Consider the following 17,412-nt stretch of genomic DNA (forward strand, 5'->3'; position numbering starts at 1 on the left):
TGGGTGGCCTCTGCTTTCCTGCAGCGGCGGGAACTCTGGGCCGCGGGTTCCACGGAAACAGGAGGGGCGGGCTCGCTCATCCATCCCTTCACACAGCACCGACTGCCTGCGGGCTCTGCGCCACACGTGGCTCTAGGCACTTGGGCGTGTGGGCTGATACCGTCCCCCAAAGATGTCAGGTTCTCACCCCCGGGCCTCGCAAATGTGGCCTCAGATGGCAGAGAAGAGGTCTTCGGGCTGTGACAGGTTAAGGCTGAGGTGAGAAGCTCACGCGTGGCTGGGGTGGGCCCCGAATGCCGTCCCGAGGGGCCTTACAGAGACGGGAGCCCCTGCAGCGGGGGAAGCGGCGAGGGGCCTCCTCCAGAGCCCCAGGAAGGGGGTCGGCGGGGCCGGACCAGCAACGATGCCAACAGCAACCCCAGGTCTGCCCTCTGGCCTCACAAGCGAGACAATGCGTCTCTGTTTTGGTACAGCAGCTGCAGGAGACAGGCCAGCGCCCTAAGCAACCTTCCCGCCCTCCGCCTTCCAGTGTGGGCAGGACCGTGAAATCGAGGAAAGCACAGGTAAGTGCCGCCACCAAAGTGCAGGGCTGTGTGTCCACGGGGCACGGGGGCTGCCGGCCGGTGTCCCTGCCCACGGGCGCTGAGGCTGAACCCCGTGGTGATGTCGTGGACGCTGCTGGGCAGTCGGTGCCGCTCCCCGCCCTGGGGCCTCATCAGATGCGGGCTGGGGACCCCGCGGGTGGAGCGAGCCCCCAGGGCCCCTGAAGGGGACACAGCTTCCTTCGGAGTCGCCCTCACACCTCGGCCAGAACTGACATCTTCTGCCGAGAGCTGCCGAGGCCCGAAGCACAGAATCCCCAAAACGGAAGTGGCCAGAGGGTGGTGTGGATGCTGGCCAGGCGGCTGCTCAAGGTGACAGGGGCGGGCAGATGCAGGGGAGACACCAGGATGGCCCACATCACCCTGCAGCCAGGCGGTCCCACGGGGTCCTGATGGTGACATGGAGCCTGGGTGCGGTGGCCGCGGGCGGGCCCAGGAGGCCTCGGTGCCACCGCACAGCCATGGAGGATGGGGCGGAGCCTGAGCCCGGTTCCCCCACTGACTGCAAGGCCAGGTCCCGGCTCCGGCCCGGGGACGGCCGCCCACGCTGCTGTGGGGTCCGCGGGTCCCCGTGTCATTGTGCAGGTGCCAAGGTCATCAGGGGATTCCCACCCTTTTTTCAGGTGTTTCGAGTACAAAACCACGGAGAGAGGGGTTCCCAGGCAGCCCTGTGGCCCTCCTGGCCCAGCCACCGTCAAGCATCCCAGGAGAGTCTGCATTGGGCCTTGCTTACTTTGCAGGAGTCCCAGGAACGTGTGATTCCTCATGAGGGGCCGGCGTGTGGAGAGGACCCGAGTGGGGCCGGACCTGGGGGTGCCCGTGGGGCGCAAGCCACGTGTGTCGCTCGCCGAGACCCAGAGCGAAGCCGCCCGCCCCACCTAGATGCGTCTCCCCCCGGGCACCTGCCCTCCCGTGTCCTCTGCACAGAGACTCGGCCCTCAGGGACTGGGGCTCAGCCGCTGTGGGACTGGGGTGGGGTTGCCTCGAGGACCCTGGGGCTTCATGGGCAAGTCCAAAGGCCTTGTGCCCGAGGAGGGGTCTCTGAAGGCGGCCGCTCAGGTCTGAGACCCCAGCGAAGGCACCCTCTGGGACGCGTCCAGGGCAGCAGAGCTGAGGTCAAAGACGGTCTGCTTGGCCACCCAGGGGCTCCTGCTGCCCACCGGTCCCGGCGCCGCCTCCAGCCTGGGTCCCCGACCCTCCCAGAGGCCCGGGTCTCCGGGGTGGACCCGCTGTCCAGAGGGGGAGGCCGGGCACACAGGGGACCCAGCACCCCGTGCTGAGCAGTGGGTGTGCAGCCACGAAGAGACACACGATTCCAATTTCCTGGAGCCTACGCTAATGAAGCAAAGAAGAAAAATCACGTGATCGCTGTATAGAAAAACATCTGAGAACATTCAGTGTTCATCCATGAAAAAATTCTCAGCAGACTAAGAATAGAAAGGCATTTCCTTGACTGAACAAGCAGTTTGCTCAAAAAACCTTCAGCAAATATGATCCCCAACAGTAAAACAGAAGACATTCCCCGTAAGACAGGAATGGTAAGCATGCCTTCCAAAACGTCTTCTCAGCGCGGTAGGGGAGTAACCGCTGTCCTATCGTTCCTGAGAGAGACAGAGACAGACAGGGACTGAGAGACAGACAGAGACAGAGACAGAGAGGCAGAGACAGAGATAGATAGAGACAGACAGAGACAGAGGCAGAAACAGAGACCGAGAGATACAGACAGAGATAGACAGAGACAGATAGACAGAGACAGAGAGGCAGAGACAGAGATAGATAGAGACAGACAGAGACAGAGGCAGAAACAGAGACTGAGAGATACAGAGATAGAGACAGATAGACAGACACAGAGAGGCAGAGACAGAGAGGCAGAGACAGAGACTGAGAGACAGACAGAGACAGAGACAGAGAGGCAGAGACAGAGATAGAGACAGACAGAGACAGAGGCAGAAACAGAGACCGAGAGATACAGACAGAGATAGACAGAGACAGAGACAGAGAGGCAGAGACAGAGAAGCAGAGACAGAGACTGAGAGACAGACAGAGACAGAGACTCAGAGACAGAGATCAAGAGACAGAGGGACAGAGATAGGAGATAGAAACAGAGACAGACAGTGACAGAGAGACAGAGATACACAGAGACAGAGACAGAGGGAGGTGGAGCGATAAGGAGGGGAAGGGAAAAGGAAAAGCAGATTATTCACAAATGGTCTCATCATAGAAATCAGGGGAAAACGAACAGGATAAAGAATCAATAATAAAGACAAGACACAAGGGATAAGGTGGAAACCCGGAAGCATTGTGCACACGTTACCAGAGGAAACAGCACGTAGCAAGTATGTTGGATGCAAATACGACGTACAGAATCGGCTACATCTCTGTGTCCCAGAACAAACACACGAAGACCTGTACAAATCTAACAACAGATGCGAACTTCGTGGAGACGCTGATAAGGCTCTAGCTTCTCGGCACCACCGCGCCGACGGAGCGTGAGCCTGGGCGGCTGGCGAAGACGGTGCCCGCAAGGACCAGTCAGCGCCCATCCGGTTTTGCTGCAGGACGCGGCAAGCTGCTGCAAATTCGCGGGGACGCTCGCGGCACAGGACAGCCAGACGGAGTGGGTGGGGAGCTGTCCCCGTCGGAGCCGAGACGGAGGCGCTGGCGCAGGACAGACCGGCCGACAAGGGGCGGGCGGGGAGCGAGGACAGACGCGTGATCCGACACGCAGGGACGCCGCAGAGGGCCTTCTCGGTGGACGTCTCGGGAAAATCAGCCGTGGCTTAAGAAAAGAGTGTCGCGTCCGGGCAGAATGCCGGGTAGAAGACGTACAGGAGCAAGCACCTAGGTCCCTAGGGGAGCAGGGCTTTCCGAAACAAGCCAGAAAAGGCAGAAAGCGTCAAGGCAGAGGCTGGCCGTGAACTGAAGAATGCGCACTCATCGAGACACACGCAGGCTGCAGAGACCAGGTGTGGGACCGGGACGAAGCGCTCACGTTCAGATGACGTCAAGGACGCCGAGCCGTCAATGAGGAAAACACCAAGGGCCCGGGAGCACGCGCCGTTCAGCCTCATCGGTAACGACGGCCCCCAGGAGCAAGTCAGGACACCGGCCGTGTCACTCCCTACGGAGACCGAAGTCCGCAAAAACCAAGCGACTTCTCGCTCGGGGTCGTGGTACGAACGGCGGTATCGTCAGAGGGAGAGGGAGGAGCGGACCAGACCGAGGCTCGGCGGGAGCTGCCCCTCGAGCTGCCGGGAACTTTCTTCCAGACCCTGGAACCAGCAGAGCCTCGCGTGGACCAGCGTGGCTTCCGCCTCCCGTAGTGAAGTCACCTCCCTGCGGTGCGTACCCGCAAGTGCGGAACCGGACCCGTGGCCCCAGAAAACCGTTTCTCTTCCTTCTCGGTTAGGCCCGTCCTCGGGAAGAGTAATGTACCGTCCCCAGACTCCATTCCTGCCCCTCTGACTACACACGGGCTGCCCGCAGGGCCCTCGGAGGCCAGAGTCCGGAGCCGCCTGTGCTCCCAGCGCCCCCAGTGGAGAGACCCAGCGCGGGTTGTGAGAACGGTACCCTTTACCTCCTGATACCCTCGGCCGGCCTCTGCAGCCTGCGTGTCACCGGCCCCCGGTTGCCCGTGGAGAGATGGGGCTACTTCCTTGTTGATCAGAGCGTCCCCTTCTCTGTGGGGCAAGTCGCAGGGAGGTGGATCGTCGGGTGGTGGGCACCCCAGCGGGCCGGGGCCTCGGGTGCTCCTGGGGAGCAGGCAGTGGACCACTCGCTGGGTGGGGCCGGGCCAGGGGGTCCGGGCGCTCTCCCATCTCCCCCCTGCCCCATGGGGCTGGGCTCATCGCGGTCCCTAAGGCCCGAGCCCTCCGACGGGCTAAGGCCGCGCGTCGTCAGGACAGAGGAAACAAGCACGCCAGCCCACGTGCTCCTCCCTCCACCCGTGTCTACACGGCGGCCTGCCCTGCCCCCACTGCACCCCAGCACGGCCTCACGCAGCCAGGCCTGCACCGCTCCGGCCCCCGGAGCCGCCCGGCAGAGGCCCCAGCTGCCGGCACCCTCCCAGGCGGCCGGCAGGGCAGCCCCCACTAGGGCCCGTGGCACACCACGCACAGCCGCCTCCGGATGGGCGGTGGCTGTGCTCACTGCCGCCTGCCCCCCCTCCCCTCCCCCCAGCGCAGGTAGCTCCGCCAGGGCCTGGCCCTGAGCAGCTGTACGAGTCCAGGAGGGAGTGCGGCCAGCCTCTCCTCTCTGCGAGGAGCACCGGTCTGGGGGTCTGGCCGGCCTGCTCCCCTCACTCCACGGATCCAGCTGACCGTCAGGAGCAGGTTAGTTTGAGTCCGTTTGCTGTGCGGTTGGTGTTTCTGTCTTAGACGTACTCTGGAGAGGTGGGCCTCTGCTCCCTGCACAAGAGTGTTTCTTTATTTTTTTAAAGTTTATTTGTTTTGAGAGAGAGAGAGAGTGTGTGTGTGGGAGGGGGGAGAGAGAGAGCACAAGCGCACACAGCAGGGGAGGGGCAGAGGGAGAGACAGAACCCCAAGCGGGCTCCGTGCCGTCAGCACAGAGCCCAACGTGGGGCTCGATCTCACAACTATGAGATCGTGACCTGAACTGATATCAAGAGTTGGACGCTTAGGGGCACCTGGGTGGTGCAGTCGGTTAAGCGGCCGACTTCAGCTCAGGTCATGATCTCACGGTCCGTGAGTTCGAGCCCCGCGTTGGGCTCTGGGCTGATGGCTCGGAGCCTGGAGCCTGTTTCCGATTCTGTGTCTCCCTCTCTCTCTGCCCCTCCCCCGTTCATGCTCTGTCTCTCTCTGTCCCCAAAAAAATAAATGAATGTTGGAAAAAAAAAAAAAAAAGAGTTGGACGCTTAGCCGACTGAGCCACCCAGGTGCCCCAGAAAGTATGCTTTTTGATGCCCGGGTCTGCCGCACCACGCGCGAAGCCACGAACACAAACCCGTGAGCCAGCGAGACGGGCGCGCTGCTCTCTGGGACCTGCCAGCCTTCACCCAACAGGGTGCCCCGCAAGGGCGGCCCTCAGGGCCTCCAGGGCCGACAGCCTGTCCGGTGCCCATCTTCCTAGAGCCTCGGGAGGGGACCCCCTAGTGGGGCCGTGGGCCTTCTCCCCCACCCACCGCAAGCGGCGTGCCGGGCTTGGGGGCGGCCCCTGGCCACGGGGTCGGCTCTTGGGGAGGCCTGTGTCTCCGCAGCGTGCCTGCACCTGGACGTGTGTGCGTGTGTCCGTCCACCTGTGGGCCAAGGTTGCCTCTATGTGCAACTTCTTACCTAAGACTGTAATGTTTATAATTCAGTGAACTGGTACCATGAGTCTTTCCAGGCAGGACCACAAAATTAGCAAAGTCCTTTGCATTATCTTCCTCCAAAAACTTTATTCATAAATCAAAGGTGCAAGGATTCATCACCCAGATGGTTCTGTCAGGACTAGCCCATCCAAGAGAATGCACCGCAAGACATATATAAAACCAGATTTTCTAATAGTCACATTAAAACAAAAACAAAAACAAAAACGAAAACGAAAACGAGCCCCTGGGTGGCTCGGTTGAGCGTCCGACTTCAGCTCAGGTCATGATCTCATGGTCCAGGAGTTCAAGACCCACGTCGGGCTCTGTGCTGACAGGTCAGAGCCCGGAGCCTGCTTCTCACTCTGTGTCTCCCTCTCTCTCTCTGCCCCTCCCCTGCTGGCACTCTGTCTCCCTCTCTTTCTCTCAAAAATAAACATAAAAATAAATAAAAGCCCAAAAAGAAACAGATGTCGTTAGCTTAAATAATATGCCATTTAAGCCAACGTACCCCAAGTATAATTTTGGCCAAAATGTAACCGAAATGTAAAGTTGTTGCCAAGATGCTCTGCGTCCCTTGCCCTGCGCTGTGTCCTTCCACATGTCTGCGGAGGGCAGGTTTCAGGGGCCCCACAGGCCCGGCGGTTGGCGGCCACCAGCTGGACACCCAGGCCCAGACTTGCCATGTCACAGTCAGGTGCTGCCTTGCCCAAGTCAGCCCACGTCTGTCCTATATGGCCCTGGGTTGCAGGATATGTGGGGTCCAGGGGCAGGGGGGTATTGGGAGAGGGAAGGACACCTCAGGTCCCTGCACGTCTCCTGGGGGCCGAGCCCCTGACGTGCCTGAAAACCCGTGTGCCCTCCAGCCCCACCTGCAGTTGGAGGGGAAGCCGTGAGGGGGACAGGAGGTAGAAGGGTCACCACAGGATAGGGCGGGCACGGAAGGTAGGACCAGCCTGTCCTTCGGGAGCAAAGTCTCTGGCCCCCAGGTAACGGCAGAACCACCCCGGCTTCTCCCCAGACAGGGGTGGTGGGGGGGGGTCCCGCGTCCCGGACCCCGTGAGAAGGATGGTCCTCACACTGTCCTCGTCCACACCAGAGGACTGAGGTCACAGGGAAACAGCCACTTTGAGTCTACGGAGACAGAGGGTCACTGGCACCCAGAAACTGGCAGAAACACCTGACGGTCATTTTTACGAGTTGACGAAGGCTGAGCAAGGACAGACTCCACATCTTCACGGTTTTGCCTCCAGGAACCACACCAGGTTCTCCTGGTGAGGATGCAAACACCTCCACCTGAGAGGAGGGCTCGGTCCCCACGGTGACTGGTCCCCATCAGGGCAGGCCCGGGCTGAGTGTGGGACGCTGTGCCCTGGAGGAAAGGTCCCAGACGCTCCGTCCCGCACGTGTGGCCGCCTGCAGACACAGGGACGCCCAGAGCCAGAAGGGGAGACGACACGGCCTCTGAGCCCTGGTGCCGAGGCCACCGGCAAGCGCAGCCTGTCTCTGGCCAAAAGAACACAAAGCCCATCAGAAAGGCCTGCGTCGCTCGGTGCCACTTACCCCGCACAAGTGTCCGGCTTTCCACGTGAGCCACAAGACACACCGCCATCTGGGAAACGCCACCACCAGACGAGACTCTACGAGACACAGCGGGGATTTTAGAATTTGGGGACTGGGATTTACTTTTTATTACTCTCAGTTTTTAACACTTTGGCAGAGAGAGGGAGAGAGAGAGAATCCCAAGCAGGCTCCGATCTGTCAGTGCAGAGCCCTACTCGGGGATCCATCCCATGAACCGTGAGATCGTGACCCGAGCCAGAATCAAGAGCCGGACATTGAACTGATGGAGCCACCCAGGTGCCCCTGGGGCCTGGGACTTAAGATGCCAGTGATGAGCGTGTGAGGGGCTCCAGTGGGAAAAGTAGACGGAATCGGTGGCCTGGAGCAGGGAAGCCCCAGGACGCCATGGACCCACACACGCGCAGCTAAGAATTCCAGGAGGAGGAGGGAAGAAGGGAGAGGACCCGTTTGCCGTGAAAGTGCCTGGAATCTTCCAGAGTTAATGAAACTCAAACCACAAACCAGGAAGCTCGGGGCACCACCAGCAGAATGAACCCCCCCAGACAGACACCTCAGCAAATCCTACTCCAGCTGGAGAACGGGAGGCGGGGAGGACGCGTGAGGAGCCGTCGGACGAACGTGCCAGCTTCCCTCCAGAAGCCAGGATGGGGACCCCAGCTCACCTCCCGAGCCCGTGGCTCCAGGCCTTCCCGGAGGGACCTCGCACACGTCCCAGAGCCCTCCTGGAGGACAACGGGGTCGGGAAACCACGACCAGAGGAGCCTGGGGAGACATGGCAGTAGGCCTGTGTCTGTTCGTGTGTGTCCGTCAGTCTGTCCATGTCTCTGTGTCCGTTTCTACGTGCGTCTGTCCGTGCCTGTATCTGTCTGTGTGTCTGTCCATGTCCACGTCCGTGTGCGAGCCTCCCAGGAGGTGGAGGGCGTCGTCTGAAGGGCCCTCTTGCAGCCTTGGTTCAGAGGTTCAATTGTATGTTCAATTGTATGTAAGACCATACAATTGACGCAGGAACCATTTCCATTAAAACAATTTCCCCGATACGTGGACAGAGCAAGGTCACGTCCAGGGTCATGCGGAGGTGCGCTCAGGTGCACGCGCTCCCGGTCGGGTCTGTGTCTGCTGTGCTTATGGCCTCCAAACAGCATGTCTCCCCAAGTGAGCACTGGTGCTAAGTAGGCGAGGTGGGTGCGTGCACTGGCCGCTTACCCCCGCTCCCCCCTCAGGTGCCCTCCACCCCCCCCCCCCCGCAGGCGCCCCCCCCACCCCCCCGCAGGCATCCTCCCCACTGCACAGGAGAGCGCTGGAGTGCCACCGGAGGTGCTCCCTGTGGTTGCACTTGACTTAAAGCTCCGAGTCGGTCTGCCCGGTCTCTCCCTGCGATGAATCACTGAATCACGGGCCGCAGACACAGTCACACCCGCCCTGACAGCCCCATGTGGAAGCAGGCCTGGGGCCGAGTGGCTTAATGCTTAACGTCTGGGCCCCGATGCAGCCTTGCAGGCGAGCGGTCTTGCCGGTGGCCTGGGGCGCTCGGGCGGGACCGGGCCCACCCCACTTCCCTGCAGGCTGATGAGGCTACGTGGCCCACGTCCTCAGATGACCCCTGCCTCAGCCACCAGCCGTGCTGTCCTCCCTCCCCTGCCCCCCGACCACTTTCTGGCCTCAAATCCCTGAGGGGCATCTTGGTGATGGATAGATGGAGGCGTCATGACCTCAGCACGAGCAAAGAGAAAACCCTAAGCAGGCGAATGAACCTGAACAAACGGAGACTTCGAACAAAAGGCAAAAGTGTCTGGACTCCAGGAGGTGTCACCCCCAAGCGGCCGCGGGAGCACTTGTCCGAGGGGAGCTCCCAAGCTGACGATTAAGCGCGTGACGAGGACAGTAACCAAGCTCCGAGACGAGGGAGAGTGGCTACGGAGAACGAGTGGGACACATCGGGAGAAAACAAAACACACGGTGGCTGGAATACAGAGTGCGACGCGGGCCAGGGGCACCTGGAGGCCGTGGAGGCGGCGCCTGGGAGGGACGGGGCCCAGGGGAGCACTCACAGCCATGGGGGTGTGTGGGGGCGAGTCGGCGCCCACACCTGGGGCCACGGGACAGAGCAGACCAGCAAACGGAAAACAAGCTCAGAGTTTCCAGAATTACAGAATGACGAGACCGTCCCCGCCTGCGGCCACCATCCTAAGGTCTGAGGGCACAGACCAGCGAGGAGGCCCAGGTGACCAGGAGGGGTGCTCAGGCGGCCATGTCTCTGAGCCCCACGTTCGGGGTCACAGAGCCCCTGTCTGAGAGCGCGTGGTGGGAGGGGGCGCAGGTGGTGACAAGTTCAGAGTCGGCAGGAAGAGTCAGGGCAACAGGAAGGACAAAGAACTTGCAGACCAGCCCACGGAAATGCACTCGAGGCAGGGGACGGCACAGAGACGAAGGGAGGAAAGACACAGGGACACGTGTGGAAGTGGAAGGCGGAGCGGACACTGGACTTGGACACGGAGTAGGGCTGCACACCTCCTCCGGGGGCGGTTTTAGACACGTCTGCCAGGAGAGGGGACAGGAAAGGGTGCCGCTCCTTCCGTTGTCGCTCAAAACTCCTCAGCGCAAGGGACACTGGAAACGCTGGCTGGGAACCGGAGGTTTCGAGGGTCGCGGCCAGAGGGTGGCTGGCATGGGCAAAGAGGCCCCGCTCCGTGGGCTGCGCCCCCCACTGGCCTGAGACCCTCGCAGGGTCACTCCGTGTCTGTCACTCACTAGCAGGAGATGACACGGAGGTATGTGAGTGGGGTTTGTGTGGGGAATAAAAGGACACAAAGAGAGGACATGGTCGGCAAGGAGCCCAGGCATGGTAGGGTGTTCTTTCTGAGATATCCCATTGTGACCATCCTCGAGGCCACTGTCCCCTCGTTTGGATGATGCATTTGGGCCGAGCCACAGGAACAGAGACTCGCCGCACCAGCCAGAGGGGGGCCAGATGGGGCCATACAGGGGTCAGACATGGGTCAGATGGGGGTCAGACGGAGACCAGACAGGGGTCAGATAGGGGCCATCCGGGGGCTGGTGGGGGTCAGACAGGGGTTAAGCAGGCGCCAGAGAGGGGCCATACAGAGGCTGGTGGGGGTGAGACGGGGGCTGAGGGATCAAGTGGGGGCCAGGTGGGGGTCAGATGGGGACAGGGGTCAGACAGGGGCCAGATGGGGGCCAGACGGGCTGGTGGGGGTGAGACGGGGGTCAGACTAGGCCGGACCGTCGGGATGTGCACAGATCCCAGGACCCCTGGTCTGTCCCTGAGGGTCTGGGAGCACTGACTGCCTAAGGTTCCAGGCGACTAACGGGCCTGTGCCGAGCAAACCAGGCGTCAAGTCCAATTTCTCACGGTGACGAGACAGGGTCGTTACCCACACACAACCGACAGCTCGTCACCCGCTGAGGTTGAAGTGGCGGGTGCCATACTTACTTGTCACGGTAAATAGATGTGCAGCCACCGGTTTCCCAGCAGAGGAAACTGGAAAAAACACCAACTCTGGGTTGATTTCGGAACAAAAAGAGGGCCGGACCCGGTGTCGTGCTCCACTGTTCCTGCTAAAAGTCCGTCTCTTCGATCAGAATGTGGGCATAGTTTCCCCATCTGTGCATCCCACTTAAGCAACAGGTCCTCCCTCCCTTTCATTCCAAAAATTAGGCCAAATAAAAACTAGCCAGAGTGCCAGTTGTTCTCCAAAAGGGAAATAAAAGAAGTCACGTGTCAGCAGAAAATATAATAAATAATATATAAAATATATAAATATATATAATATATAATATGTAAATATAATAAATACTAGATAAAATATAATAACTGTTATAGGCCAGTGGGTGGGGCAGGATCCCACCCCTACATCGTGTCCCACACCCAAGGTGTTAGCGGCAGGTGCCCAAAGCCCAGGGTAAGACAAACTAGGCCCTGGGGCCCTGGGTGGCTCAGGGGTTCAGCATCCCACTTCAGCTCAGGTCACGATCTCTCTGTTTGTGACTTTAAGCCCCACGTCGGGCTCGCTGCTGTCAGTGCGGGGCCCACTTCAGATCTTCTGTCCCCCTCTCTCTCTGCCCCTCCCCTACTCGCTCGCTCTCTCTCTCGAAACTAAACAAAAAACTAGGCCCTGCCAGGCGCTCGGCTTTAGCTCACTTTGTTGTAGCCACTTAAAGAACGTGCTCCTTCCCCAATCACAGGTGAACATGCTCACAGGTGAGGACAATCACAGGTGGACGCGGTCTCAGGTGAGTAAGATCACAGGTGGATACAGCTATAGATGGAGGTGCTCACAGGGGAAGGGTCTGTGTCGTCCGGCTCCCTGGGCACCGGGAGGAAGCGTGACGTGCAGACATGAAATTGGGGTGGCCTTGACGAGGGTGGGCACCCACGGATGAAACAAATGCAAGCTCCAACTCCACACGCAGAGCTGACTCAGGACGTCGCTGATATTCGTCTCTTTCTAGCCCCAAACACAGCTGGTTCTGCTGACACGGGCATAAATTACACGGGTCAGGATGGCAGGAGAAATTAAGATAGCCCAAAGCAGGTGCTTGGCTTAAGCACAGGTCTTTAAAATTCAAATCAATGTAAAATAACGTCCGGTTTGAAAGACTCACCATGGTGGCTAAACCAGGCCAGCTCCGGGAGAAGTGAGGCTCCGGCTCCGGGAAAGGAATCACGGGGGAGGGGACACCGCAGGGACAGAAGCGGGGGAGAGGCGGACACCGGCAGCACCACCTGAGAGCCAGTGAGGGCTGCTCTGTGCCTGAGGCCACGCTGTCCCCGGTTCCCCGGGCTCTGTGGCCACACCAGAGCGGGGCGGGGGAGGGAGTGGGTGGCCGCGGGGTCGACGGCTGGCATCCCCTTCAGATGTCCCTCGCCCTCGTCATGGAGTCGCGTGCAGCGGCCAAGGCCAGAGACCAGGGGAAGCGCGCCGGCACGCGCTGCCTCTTCGAGCACAGGTGCGTCCTCTCCCCGGGCCTCGGTGGCCCCCCAGCCGGGCGAGGGGCCGAGCCAACACCCGTCTCAGGGAACCGAATCCGGCATGCCTTTTGCAGGCGGTTCCAAGTAAAGGTGTCACCTAATTTCCATTCCAGGTGCCAGCAGCCTGGTTTTGCCTTTCACAGGGCTGCTCAGCGGCTCCGGGCAACTGGGAGCGAGCGGGTCAGCCCAGCCGCCAGGACTCCCTGAGTCAGGATCACAGGCCTACGTGTGGACGAGGAGCTGCTGGCCTACGCGGTCTCTCGGGGACCGGCCGGCGACGCCGCAGCAGGGTCCTTGTGCTGCTGGGCTCGTCTCCCCGCCACCCCTCCGCCAGCACAGGGAGAGCGAGGGGTCACATGTGCCCAGGACCCGGGCCGAGTGGAGCGGCGGCGTCCAGCTGTAGGCACCTCGGCAAGCCGACAGCAAGCGCCAGCAAATGGCCCTCATTTCTGAAAAGCTCAAAAAGAACAAAAAACAAAACTACCTTAGAGCAATTGCTAATCCCAACCCCAGCGGTTGAAAGCAGGCCTCCTTTCCTGTACTGTCTCGGGGAGACTAAAGAAATCTCTGGAGCAAGTCCGACTCGGCGGCACAACTGAGCAACATGTCCTTGCACAGCCAGCCCTCTGCCAGTCCGGCGGGGAAACGCTCACAGCGATCTTCCCAGGTGACTGCAAAGAAAAGTGAAGCGGGAAAGACAAGTCTGTGCCTCAAACCGGCAACAGAGACTAGGTCAGGGCCCGCCGACTCACAGATGCCATCCCACACGCTCTCTTTCCCAGGAAACCACCGCCGAGTGAAGAAAACCACTAAGAAGAAAACGAGGTGTGCAGGACAGAGGCTCTGGGACACAGGCGTCCACGAAGCAGGACTCAGGACGTAGAAGACGGGTTCCAGCCATCAGTGACAAGTCAGGGGGCACAGGAGCACTTTCTTCCACGTACGCCGTGTCAGGTGACGGGGAAGGGACCGTTCCTGATGTGTGTGAAAACACAGGTGACGAAAGAGATCGCTGGTTGCACATGGTGACTCGGTAGATAAGGAAGGGGCACTTCCAGTCAGAAATACCTCAGATGGTCGAGAAGGATAGTTCACGGTTACAAATGGCAATGAAAGTAACAGAGGAGGACTTTCTGGCCATAAATTGTGACCCAGGTGACAGGAAAGGCTCCAGTGGTAAGTGGTAAATCGGTGGACAGAGAAAGATTCCTAGTCATTAATGACAGCTTGGGGGTTAGAAAAAGATGGTTTCCGTTCATAAGTAACAACACACGTGATAGAATAATACTGTTCCAGTGATAAATGGTAGCTCAGCCAGCAGGGAGAGAAGGTTCTGGTCAAAAATGACCGTTCAGTTTTGATAGAGAAAGAATGATTTCAGTCATAAATAACACAGGTGACACAGACAGACGTTCCCAGGGATAAAGCCTCAAGGCTTTCAGCCCCAGATTAGAAGTCAGATAACGGACGGTGAGTGTTTCCAGGGACAAACCACTGGTAAGTGGCAGGTAAGTGATCAGAGGTGATGGAGTCAGAAAGACTTCCTGTCAAACATGAGAGCACAGGCGACAGGTATTGAAATTTTCCCGTCATAAGCCGTAATTCACACAACAGCAAAAGGTTTCAAGTGGTAAGTCCCGTGATGGAGAAAGTTTCTGGTCACAACCGATCATTCGGGTGACAGAGGAGGGCTTCTAGTGCAAAGTAATAACTCAGCAGAGGCAAATCCGGCTTCCAGTCATCAAGTATGGCTCAAGGTGGTGACAAGAAAGACCGCCAGTCACCAGCGATAACTCGCGGGACAGGGAAGGAAAGGCTTCCAGTCGTAAATGACGCGCGAGGGGTACGGGAAGGAGCCCAGGCGCTAGTCATGGCTCAGGTGGCGGAGAAACACTGACTTCATCGTAAGTGATAACTCATGTAGGGGAGAAGTGCACTGTCAACCTGAACTGTAAATTCAGCAGATGCACAACAGTATTCAGGTGACAGAGAATGAGGATTTCCAGGCATAACTGATAAATCACGGAGGGAAAAAACGTGTCTGATCGTAAAGGATAAGCCGGGTGGTGAAGACAGATAGCGGCCAGTCATGGATCATAACTCACGTAACACTGAGAGAGGACATTCAGCCAAAAACGCCTCAGGAAAAGAGAAAAAAGTTTCCAGAAATAAATGTTCAGTAAGTTGACAGGGAAGGACATGTTCCATCGTAAATGGTGACTCAAAACGGTAGACGAGGGTGGGTTTCAGTCATAAACTATAACTTAGGGGATACAGAAAGAATCCAATCTTCAATCCAATCCAAGAGCAACGGAGTTTCGCCGTAAAGGATAACTAGGAGACACAGAAGGAAGAATTCCACTCAAAAATGACAACCAGGGTCATGGAAAGTTCTCCAGCCTTAAATGGTGGTTCAGAGGGCAGTGAAGAAGGGAAGGGTTTGCGATGGTAACTGACCGCTCCCGCGATCAGCCGCGAACGTTTCCCGCCGCAGGTGGTCAGTCCGGGTGCCGATATGTTTAGGAGACAGGGCGGGAGGTCCGCTGTCACAAATGACAACATACAGACAGAATGCGATCCATTACTGACAGCTCGTGTGGTAGAAGAGGAAGAATCCCAGTCAAAAAATAACTCACGTGACAGGGGAAACAGGTGTCTGTGAATGGTAACTCATCTAACAGAGAAAGGTTTCCAGTCCTAAGTGAGAACTTGCGTGATAGAGATTACACTTGTGGGAAGTTGGGTCTGGGTGTCTGTGGGGTGCAGGGACAAGAAGCACGAGGGAACGTGGCGCTCACGCCGCTCACTGTGCCGAGAGATGACCTCTGCCTCTGCTCGAGTTTCCCGGCAGCATCCACGAAACGTGTCTGCTCTTAACTGACCCCTGGAATGCTTCGAGGGACCAGTCCTTTCTCCTGACGGGGGGCTCCACCAACAGGCCGTCTTTGCTCCAGTGGCCTGGTTGGCCGATAGAGTCCAAACTGTTGGGTCCGCTCGGCCATCTGAAGGCTCCCGGGCCCAATCCTGCGTCCTCTCTGGTTGGGACGCCTGCGTCCCCGCCTGGCGGGGAAGGTGCTCAGGCGCCAGGGACCGAGGAGGCTGACCGTCACCGCGCCCGAGCTGTGGGGGTGTGCCGGCCAGAGAGGTACGTGAAGTGCTGGGGGGAACGGCAAATGCAAGGACGGTGGCACCGGGTGGCTGTTACTATGATGTGAGGACGTCCCGCAGGAAAGGAAAAGCTGAGGCCAGCGGGCGGTGCGCGGAGAGGAGCGTGAGGGCCGGAGAGGCTCCAGACACGCAGAGAAACGCGGCTCATGCGGCAGAGAAGCGGAGAGTTCGGTGGCCCGGCACCCGGACACAAGGCGGTCGAGTGCCCCCGGGGGATCCCAGACCCCAACCCAGGCACAGGACACCTGTGTGAACGGGTCCCGAATCTAACTCCCCAGACCCGCTGGACCTTCTGAGCCCGCAGAAGTGGCCCCCGAACTAGGGCTAAATAGCACAACCTACCTGGGGACCTGCCGGGTCCCCAGGACTGAGCTGTAGAGGGAGCACCAGGGCCACACCCCAGGGTGTCACCGAGGGAGCCGGAGGGGAAGATCTGTGAGCGTTCAGGACTTCAGGCGCTTTCTTGGGACATGGGGTCAGATTTCCCGGCCAAGACCCAAGGGATGAGTAAACCGGCCGCTCAGGGGCCCCTGGAGGCTTAAAGACAGATGTGGCCACGGCAGCCAAGGAAGGGGTGGCTGGGTCGGCAGGCCTGTGACGGCAGGGGCCAGGCAGCCGTGGGGGAGAGCTCACCAGAGCCACCTGCTTTTCCCTGCTGTGTGCGTTGGGAATGAAGCAACGCGCTTAACATCGGGTCCCTGCCCAGTGGTGAGAGCCACGCCAGTGGGGAGAGCAGGGGGCAATCTTGGAACTGACCCCCCACGACGGTTTCCCAAAACCAACACCAGGTGGGAAAGGGTTCAGGGGTGTGCCCTTCCCACCTCTGCTCACTCTCCGCCCGGTCCCGTGGAAACCGGGACGCAGCGATGACCGTGGGCTCCCTCAGACATGGCTCAGAGGTGGCCCTCCTGGCCCCGGTCCCCACACCTCTGCTGCTGAGGCACGGTCTCGTGGCTACAGCGGTCCGTGGCTCATGCCCGCTATTTGGAGGACTCAGAAAAGGGGCCCAGAAGGCGGTCACACACACACTGCCCTGCCTACAGGTGACCTCTCTCTCAGTTTCATCTCACGGCCCCTCCGGGCTTCCGGGGACAGCGCTCGGCGTTTCGCCCATGAGGAGTGGGCTGCCCACCCCAGGAACGCAGCTCTGCTTGCCCCTCGGACCCGCCCCTTGTGGGCAGGACGGCCCTGAGCCAGCGGGGTGTCTAGCGATGCCCGGCGGCGTGCACCTGGGAGGTTTTGGCTGCTACCCACACAGTGACCCCGACACAGCCCGTACCAGGGGACGAGCCCAGGACCCGTGTCCTCAGTCTCGGGGCCCATGTATGACCCCACCCATCTCCAGCAGGCCCCTCCGGATGGCCAAGTGGGCGCGACGGCCCACAGCCTTTCTCCTACACACGCCTAGCGAACTAGGTTCCGAGGAGGAATGGGAAGCTGGGAACACTCATGCCCCGCCGCCCCCTCCCCCGCACGGAAGTTCATACTCACGCACAGCCCCAGGCTCAGACATGCACATGGACACACGCGGCACGTGGGGAAGACAGAAGGGACCGCAGAGCTTAAGAGGGGACACGTGGCAGGGTTGGTGGCCTTCGCTGACCACGCTGTCCACCCCGGGGTGCCGGCTGAGCCCCGGCACCCCCTCCTGTGCCACCACCCGGGGCGGCGCCACCCTCTAGGGGCCCTTGGGCGGATGCCTCAGATGCACCCACGGAACCTCTGGAACCCACCTTCTGGGAAACGGGTCTTGGTCTGCTGGC

The sequence above is a fragment of the Prionailurus bengalensis genome, chromosome A1, assembly GCF_016509475.1.
Source record: "Prionailurus bengalensis isolate Pbe53 chromosome A1, Fcat_Pben_1.1_paternal_pri, whole genome shotgun sequence".
Lineage (NCBI taxonomy): Eukaryota > Metazoa > Chordata > Mammalia > Carnivora > Felidae > Prionailurus > Prionailurus bengalensis.